The sequence below is a fragment of the Sinocyclocheilus grahami genome, unplaced genomic scaffold (assembly GCF_001515645.1).
Source record: "Sinocyclocheilus grahami isolate Dianchi unplaced genomic scaffold, SAMN03320097.WGS_v1.1 scaffold503.1, whole genome shotgun sequence".
NCBI lineage: Eukaryota > Metazoa > Chordata > Actinopteri > Cypriniformes > Cyprinidae > Sinocyclocheilus > Sinocyclocheilus grahami.
The window spans coordinates 155143-164566 of NW_015505682.1; the positions used below are offsets into that span (position 1 = coordinate 155143).

General features: G+C 36.3%; 1 protein-coding gene across 1 annotated transcript in view; it reads left to right on the forward strand.

The window, feature by feature from the left end:
* Positions 1–1183: 1183 nt before the first annotated feature.
* LOC107554464 (tumor protein p53-inducible protein 11-like) overlaps positions 1184–9424 on the forward strand; it is a 92840-nt gene continuing 84599 nt past the window's right edge. The window contains exon 1 of the mRNA XM_016236970.1: positions 1184–1345. The gene's annotated coding sequence lies outside the window, so the exon portion shown is untranslated. The remainder of the gene's footprint in view (positions 1346–9424) is intronic.

The following is a 9424-nucleotide window of genomic DNA, read 5'->3' on the forward strand; positions in this document are numbered from 1 at the left end:
ACTGAGCTGTGGGACATTTCATTCCTTCCCTTAAATAGATTCAAAAGTTAAATAGGGTCAAACTGTTTCTAGGAATGGCTCAGTTGGAGGAAAAGTGTTTTACCGTTAAGTAAACTATATCTATTTTCATATCATAATCTTTTTCCAACATGCTCTTGCCAGCAAACAGTACATTTTTACAAGAACTCTTGGGTAAAAAACTGATCAGTAGAACTCACAACGATAGAGGCATGCTTATATAATATTATTCAAGTTCATGCCTCACTGGGAAAACAAGGACATTGAATGCTGAGTGTGAGTACCCTTTTTGCTACTGTATACTGACGTTTAAATATTAAACATTATGTTGGCAAGACATTTTAGTTTAAAGATTGTGTGGGCTGGCGTCTCATGAGATTACTTCAGAATACTATGTGGGCTGCTTTCATGTCCAAACTATACAGCCAATGCATGCTTTTACTCTCCCGTGGAAGATTTTCTTACTACGGAGCCACAGCTGAAACAATACTTATGTGCATATTTGTTTAATCGCAAATAGCAAGTAAGATATCAGACTGACGTATTTTAGACAAGGTTATTTAGATGAACAGATCATTATGGCACCTACTCCTCACTTGAAACCATCAGTTATCTTCAGATCAACATGATCAGATTAACCCCATTCACCTCTTTACCATCTTTGAAGAAACAATTTGATTGCATGATTGCCTCTCTAATAGCAGTAGGCAAGCTATTTGTTGCCTAAACGTATGACACTTCTGCACCATAATATCTTTATATCAACGCTCACATTTATGAAGGTGTCTGAAATGCATTTGGAAGCAGTGCTACAACCACTGTAGACATCAAAAGGGACACTTTCCCCTCAAAATATTGTGATCGCTGGTCGACCAATGTGTTTTGAAGGATTTAATCCTTCAATATTTGTTTCCCCTCAATCATCCTTGCTTGTATTTTAAAAATCTTCATTCAGCTATGAAAATCGTCACAAAACCACTTCTCAGACTGTAAAGATATAGAGATATTTCAGATATATTAAAAGAATGGCAGTATTATGCTTAGCCACTGTCTTATAGCAGCAGAGGCTCCATTCATTCGTATTTCTGTGAGCATCTGTCTGTCACGTGTACACGAGCGCGCTGTGTTTATTACGGTAGACAGAGCTGCGCTGATATTGTGTATGTGTGACATTACGGTAAATGTATAGCTCCGTCGGAGTCTTGGTTGTTTGCAAACCCAAAAGAGCACTACAATGTAAATTTATCAAGAGAATAATCGGACGGCATATCGAAAATAGCGCAGCAGAAACGCAGAAAACCTTCAGAAGCTTCTTTCAACCACACAGGTGAGAAAAATATTAATTTATTAGAGATTCAATATCTTTGTGTGGTCGCTACACCTATCAACCTCACATAGTTATGCACAGGAGTAACCTACTGGCGACTCTCATTTGACAATAACAGTGAATCGGACGCGGTGTCGCAGGAATGGGAAAGAGAGCGCTTTTCTGCTTTAGAAAGTTGATTTTAATTCACTCTTGACCAGACCACGCTTGATGCTGCTCAACATGTGTTTTATAAAGTAATATGTAGCACACAAACAGCTTGAGTATTGAGGGTAACTTACGCGCGCTGGAGCACGCGACAACTCACTGTTCCACAAAACGCAGACTGGTTTGACAGTTATGAACGTTTGTTTAAGAAGCACATCCGTTCAAACGTAAGGTTTTCCCACTTACTGAGAGGCTTGAATACTTGAACACATTTTTAACGTTATTAAATAATTGTCATTCTTACCAACCGGTGCATTTCGCGCGGCTCTGGAGGAGGTTGGTTGGTGAGAGAGATTCCCTTACATTGCAGTTTGTAAGTGCGTACAGCTTTTAATACAGTTTTTTCTCTCTTTCTGGTCGGTCTTTCCGCGAAACATGTATCTTTTTCATACTGAAAAGCTGACTTTAAAGTAAATGTTGAAGATTTTAGGAAATAGCGACCATGTCAAACTGAATGGGGGAAAACTGTGTTGGAATATAGGCTAGTAGACCAGATGTGCCTAAAATAATCAGTTTTTAATAATAATCATGATAACGGGGTTAACAATTCAAGTTAAAATCCTTTTTGAAGTTTCATTTAATAAGGGACTTTTTTTTATCAGTGTTTAAAAATACTAAATAACATTATTAAGCTATATAAATAATATAACCAATAATTTTTTTTCAGATTAAAATGTGCATTATTGCTAATAAAGCAAGGAGTAGTTGAAAACAGATCTGGTAAAAAAGCCGAAAAGGAAAAGCTCTTAAGGTAAAGTTACTTGATTGTTGTTGATATGTGAAGAAAAATGGCTATAACAGCACATTGATTGACACAAAAGACACAATTTTTGTGGAATGGCACGGTTGTTGAAATGTTTAATTTAGACTTCTACCCTTCTATAAGTCCATCTTTATAATTGTACTGGAAATGGTTTTTAGCAGCATGTGTATACTGTAACGCTCGGACTATAATCTGTTGATGATTACTGGGCAACAGTACAGAGATTCATAATGATATCATGTGAATAGTCTAGACATTTAAAAAAAAAAAATGAAATCAGTAAATATGGCGTTTGTAAGTCTGCAGCACTGCAATGTTTACTCGCATAATTTTTTTTAAACCATGGTCTTTGCACCGACAGAGATTTCAAGTGAAGCATGCGCTGAATTTTAAATTATAATATTAAAAGCCTTTTCATACTTATTTCAATGCAAGAAGCTTTTGGAAAAGACACACATGTATGTGACAATGAAACTTTTCCACCTCTCAAACTACCAGCATTTGAGCTTTGTTGTGGTTTCAAGTATTTACTATCAGTAGTCTTGCTGTAATCATGTTCTTGGCATTGTAAAGGAATTCTTGGAAATCTCTGCTCCCTCTGTGACGTGTTACTTGCGCTGCTTAAATTCAAAGAATTGCTGCTTGCAGTCATAATGAAACAAGGACAGAGGTGAAATCAGTAAATATGGCGTTTGTAAGTCTGCAGCACTGCAATGTTTACTCGCATAATTTTTTTTAAACCATGGTCTTTGCACCGACAGAGATTTCAAGTGAAGCATGCGCTGAATTTTAAATTATAATATTAAAAGCCTTTTCATACTTATTTCAATGCAAGAAGCTTTTGGAAAAGACACACATGTATGTGACAATGAAACTTTTCCACCTCTCAAACTACCAGCATTTGAGCTTTGTTGTGGTTTCAAGTATTTACTATCAGTAGTCTTGCTGTAATCATGTTCTTGGCATTGTAAAGGAATTCTTGGAAATCTCTGCTCCCTCTGTGACGTGTTACTTGCGCTGCTTAAATTCAAAGAATTGCTGCTTGCAGTCATAATGAAACAAGGACAGAGGCAACAAGGAAATGTTTTGGTAATGTCTGGCTGTTTTATGTCCTCGTTTCCTGTCATGTTCACACCATTGAAATAGTGCCCACAGTCCTTTTTTCACCATTTGGTTTTGTGTGGTTTGTCACATTACAGCTCAACTCAAAGAACCATCGTTGTCGCCCCGTCTCAGGTGATTCCTCAAGCAGCTGGTGTGAATAATGATTCTCAGGCATTCCTCACTAAAGAGAAAACCCACACTGCAATGATCCAAAGTCCATAGCACTTTTTGTGCTGCTGCCATTTTTGATAATGAAAGCATAAAGCAGCGGTTGTAGTTGCATGTGTTTTCCTGATCTTCAGTGTGGGAATTTATTATTCAAAGGAGGAGGAAACTGTGTCTCGTTATTCCCGATTCTGTTACCATGGTAACATAAGGAAGCAGGGGCTATGCATTTTATATAAAGTGCAGATATTGACCACTTGCTTTCTTTGAGGGGCTTGAAAGGGCATGGCAATCGAAATCCGGATCATATGTACACAGGACCCTTCGGTCCATTTCAGATGTCTCATGAAACTATGTGTAGTTATGCTCGTCTGTGGGGTGGAAATATGGAAGAAAACACCACCTTCTTGTGTGCAAAGATTGATTACAGCGAGTTTCAAGAAATATCTCCGTAATAGATGACATTTCTGGGTGGCAATGCTGTGAAGTGACCTGTAAAAAGACTGTCATTATCCATAGGCTACTTGCAGCTTTTATCTGCTTTCATTCGTTGAGGCTGAGAGGTTCTCCTCAATATGATCATTTTGTTTTTCTAATCATGTCGATAGTGGTGATGATGATTTAATATCACTGCAATGAGGCAAACTGTTCTGCTGCCATTTCACAAGAGTGCAGCACTCTGGGTAAGACAAGCAGATGGTGACCTGCTTTCTGTCCTGTCTTATTCTATCACTGGGTTGATTTATCAAGCACTGTTGCGTGAAACTGTGACGGCACCATATTTCTTCAGTTGCTTATTCCATGATGATGGACAGTTTGGTAGAAGATGCTGCAGTGAAAAAATTATTTAGGCTATTATTGATGATGTTGTTGTTGTTATTTTAGAGTTTCTGAAGATAACACTCTGTTTGGGATGGACACTTGTGTAGGCCTGTCGCAATAGTCAATATTTTGACTTAATGTACGATATATGGAAATGAGCGTGATAATTTTTGGTATAATTAAAAATAATGATTTATATTATTTTATACAAAAAATTAATGTCACCAACATTTTATTTGATCGCGCTTCCTCTGTTATCTCGTCTGCTCTTTGTGGTGGAGGCGGGGCGCAAGCGTCTTCCCACACACACACATACACACACACACACACACACAGACGGACAGCATTCAAGCTGCGTGTCGCGTTCGGTTACGACAGTCAAGACGATGAAACTTTCTCCGAGAGCACACAGTAAATGAAGTTTACAACTGTTAAAAGAAAAGGCTCAATAAACTACATAACAGATTTAGTACACTACGCATCAATATCTCTTCTCTTTCTGCTTTAAACATTTTTATGTGGAGCGCTGCGCGCTGTGAATCTGTGTTGCTTCAAGCGCATCATGGGCCTGGGCGATAAAACGGTATTGATATTTATCAACGGTGCACCTTCTTCGATAACGATAGAAAAATTTTCGATATAGCACACGATATAGGCAGGTGCTATGAGTGATGCAGACAGCTCACACAAACACGAACACATGCTGAAATGAGTGCTGTGCCTGCCTGTGATGAGGAGATTGTGAATAAAGAATGAATATTAGTCGAATTTAAAATAAACATTTGCATTTGAATGTTAGGAGTGCATCAGGGAGCATCATCAGTGGCGCGCGAGATGCGGTGATGTAAGTGAGGTTGTTGCATTTTAATGTTTTGTTAGTCTAGCCCACAAGATGCGCCGCTGCTGCGTTATTCATAAAAAAATATTAGAGAAATATAGTAGCTCAATGCGGAGAAGATCTTGATTAGGTTAAAACCAAAACCAAGCCATTCACACAGAACGCATATTCAGTGCATTTTTTAGATGGACAAATATGACTGCTGCACTCACATCACACAAGAGATGTATAGAAAGCCATGCAAAGTTAAAACAGTTTAAACTGTTTTAACAGTTCAAGTTTAAACTGAGGTTTATTCCTTTTCACTGCGTCTCATATGTTTTTAAATACAATCTGTGTGAATGGAGCTTTGGCTCTTTGGATTAAGCAATGCATAAATACATGATGCTGTTTTGTTCATAATTGTTTATGCAATTTACGAAATTATATTTGATTTTTATGAGTTAATTTAGACATAATGCACGTTTTTTATAGAGTTACTTCCTTTCGTTGACAATTTAAATGCGCTGAAAAAATATTTGTTGTTTGTCTAATACAGTGGTTAAATTTAAACATTTTTTCTGTTGCACTTTGTTTTAAAAAAGTTTAAAAAATGTCAATAATTATCGATATCGAACGATATGAAACATTATATCTTTGATAAATTATTTAGCTATATCGCCCAGCCCTAAACTTGTATATTTATATAGAATAGGAGCGATGGAGTTAGTGAGTGACGCCTCGTGGTACCATCACAGAGAGGTTTAAATTCACTTTCCAGAACATTCTCGTTCACTGTTCCTGGCTGGTGGAATGATCTTCCCACCCCTATCCGGAATGCTGAATCACTGACAATTTTCAAGCGACAGCTGAAAACTCATCTCTTTCAACGCTACTTGACTTCATCTTATTAAATTAAAAAAACAAAAATACTTTGTCTTTCTCTTTATTTATTCCTTCTCTTTCTAGCTTGTACTTATTTGAACAATGCATAAAACTTGGTATTACAAGCACTTCCTGTGTCTGTTTTCCTTTTTAAGAAGAATCGCTTTATGTATTCCCCAATTGTAAGTCGCTTTGGATAAAAGCGTCTGCAAAATGACTAAATGTAAATATGTTGTTGTCTCATTACTGCTGTGCATTTTTATATATAAATATATTTACTTGTTTTTCATGAATGTATTTTACTACAATACAAAGAGCAATGTATAACATTTTACCAGATTTAGTCCTACACTTAGTCACTTTTATTTGTTCCCCAATAATGTTATTTCACTAAATGTTTACATTTTATAAAATTGTGCACGCATGATTTTTCCAGAATAACCTAACATAGTTTATAATAGTATTATTTTCATAGATTATGATTGTATATATATATTTTTTTTTTTTATTATTCATTAAAATGAAGTTTACTACACAAAAGAAGTGACGATCAGGTCAACACACAAAAGTACATTAATTCTACATTGATTTAAAAAAGTGTGCTGTATCGGATCGGTATCGGTTGACCGATACTCAGAATTTTCAGTATCGGATAGGATTGGTTCTAAAAAAAAAAAATGGTATCGTTTCATCCCTAATTTATTATTTATTATTTTTATTTACTTAGGTTATATTTTTTCACATTCAGATTCCAATGTCTAAATATTCTTTATTTTATATAAAAATGTTTGTTCTTTGAAAGAGTGTACTTGCATTATTATGCTATATTATATATTATGCTATGTGTTATATCAGTGGTATAAAATGGTCTTAAAATGGCAATATAATTTATCGCAATTAATTTTGGTGCAATATATCGCACAACAAAAAGTAGTTATCGTGACAGCCCTACACTTGAGTTGTTTATTCTTAAATAATATATGTTCCCTTCAGTCATAGATTGTGCATATATGATATCTTGGTGTGCTCAACAGACTTTAGAATGTGATATGATCATTGTAGCCGACACAATACTTTATTCCTCCAGGAATCTATTCACAATTTCTGTTATTGATATCTTTGCATTTACTTTTTTCATGTTTTTTATTTATATGCATTATCCAACCAGGCTCGTTGGAAATACGTGAGTTTGGCTACATTTCTGCAAAACTGCAAAAACCTGTTTGACCAGAGCGACCAGTGGGAAGAATGAGTCTGGAGCCCTGGTTGGGTTAAATGTTTGACCCAACATGCTGGGTAGGGCTCCTCGATTATGGCAAAAATCATAATCACGATTATTTTGGTCAATATTGAAATCACGATTATGAGTGGGTCATATGACCAAAACTTTATACGAGTGATTAATTTAAAGATAGCAGTATGTATCAAATATACATTTTCTGTAAATAAGGTTGCTTTGACATAGCTATACATTTTACATGCCAGCAAAATTTCACAATTCTCAATACCACAGCAGAATACTAGGGTAATTATATTCAATTCAATTCAAGTTTATATTTGTATAGCACTTTTGACAATACAAAGTATTGCAAAGCAGCTTAACAGAAAATTAAGTTTCTACAATATAATTAGTAGTAGCTTATCAGTGGTGAGTTAATGTACATATGGCAGAAATGTACGGAAAAATCAATTAAAGACGTAATCAAACAGACGATGAACACTATTAACAGCAATTATTATATGTTGCAATCAAACTTATAGCAAAATTTGGTAGTTATGTATGTTGTTTCATGGTTGGCATCATCTGAGGTCCTCTGAGGGGTTGGCATCATCTCTTCTCAGGTGTTCTGGATCCAGACTGAAGCTTGTGTAAATCCTAGTTACCACGGGATGTTAATCCCTTGGCAGAAGCAGAAAAATATAGAGACATAATTAGCGTAGCTGCTGTTCCAACCAAGCAAAATTGATTTGTTTAACCCAAGCTGGAGAATAGTAATGTGCATTTGATCAGATATAACTGCAGTACAAGATTATGAGATGCATTATTTGAATGCTTGGCCAAAGAGATGTGTCTTTAATCTAGATTTAAACCGAGAGAGTGTGTCTGAACCCCAAATGTTATCAGGAAGGCTATTCCAGAGTTTGGGAGCCAAATGCGAAAAAGCTCTACCTCTTTTAGTGGACTTTGCTATCCTAGGTACTACCAAAAGTCCAGAGTTTTGCGACCTTAGGGAGTGTGATGGATTGTAGCATGGTAGAAGACTCACACGCGATTATGGTAAGGGGCGTTTCAGCTAAGATTCAGCTAATAGCCTACAAAAATTGAATAATCAAATGGAAAATAAAACAGCATAGTCTTCACTGTAAGAATTAAACACGCTTTGTTTCTTATTAAGGCAACAAAAGTCCTTCAGTCAAGAGCAATGAGTAATTTTCTCTGTTATTTGTTGTTTGATTAGTATTAAGCACACATACGAAGGAAGGAATATTACCTGTTGTTGCTTTAAGAGCTGCATGGATCCAGTAACAGTTATACGTATTTTCATTTTTAACTGTTTACGTTCACTTAAATATAACTGATGAGGGTTTACATTAATAATCACCAAATGCCACATTTCTGCGTGTATTTGACCGTTTAGGCATGCATCTCAAGATAAAAGTTCACTTTACTTGTCAGTGTTCTTTTCCGTGTCGGAAAGCAGTGTTTTCTTTCGCCCTTTTAAAAACACTAATAAATCTAATCAGCTTTAAAGGGGTCATATGATGCGATTTAAATTTTTCCTTTCTCTTTGAAATGTTACAAGCTCTTGGTGCATTAAAGAAGATCTGTAAAGTTGCAAAGACTAAAGTCTCAAATCCAAAGAGATATTCTTTATAAAAGTTAAGCGTCAACCACGCCTACCTAAAACAGCTCGTTCTAATACGCTCCCACATGTCTACCTCACTATGTGGGAAGATTTGCATAACGCCGCCCAAATGTTCACGCAAAGAAAGAAGGTGTAACTTTTATTCTCGCTGTAGTATTGTTGCTTCCGTCATGTCGTGAAGGCGCTCTGTGTTTCGTTGTGAAAGCGAAACTACTTTGTTTGGTCTTCCAAAAGAGGACGATATACGCTTCGTCATGCCTAGAGCTGATCCGTGCTGGTCGCTGCGGAAATACATCAACGTCGCGCTGTGAGTCGGATCGACATGGTTTTATGTTTACGCGGCGCGATGCAACACGTAAAAAGACAGTATAAGTCATTATAATCCGTAATTATGTCCCCACTGGATGCAACAAATGCCTTGTTTATAATGGGTTTTAATGTTTTTGTCT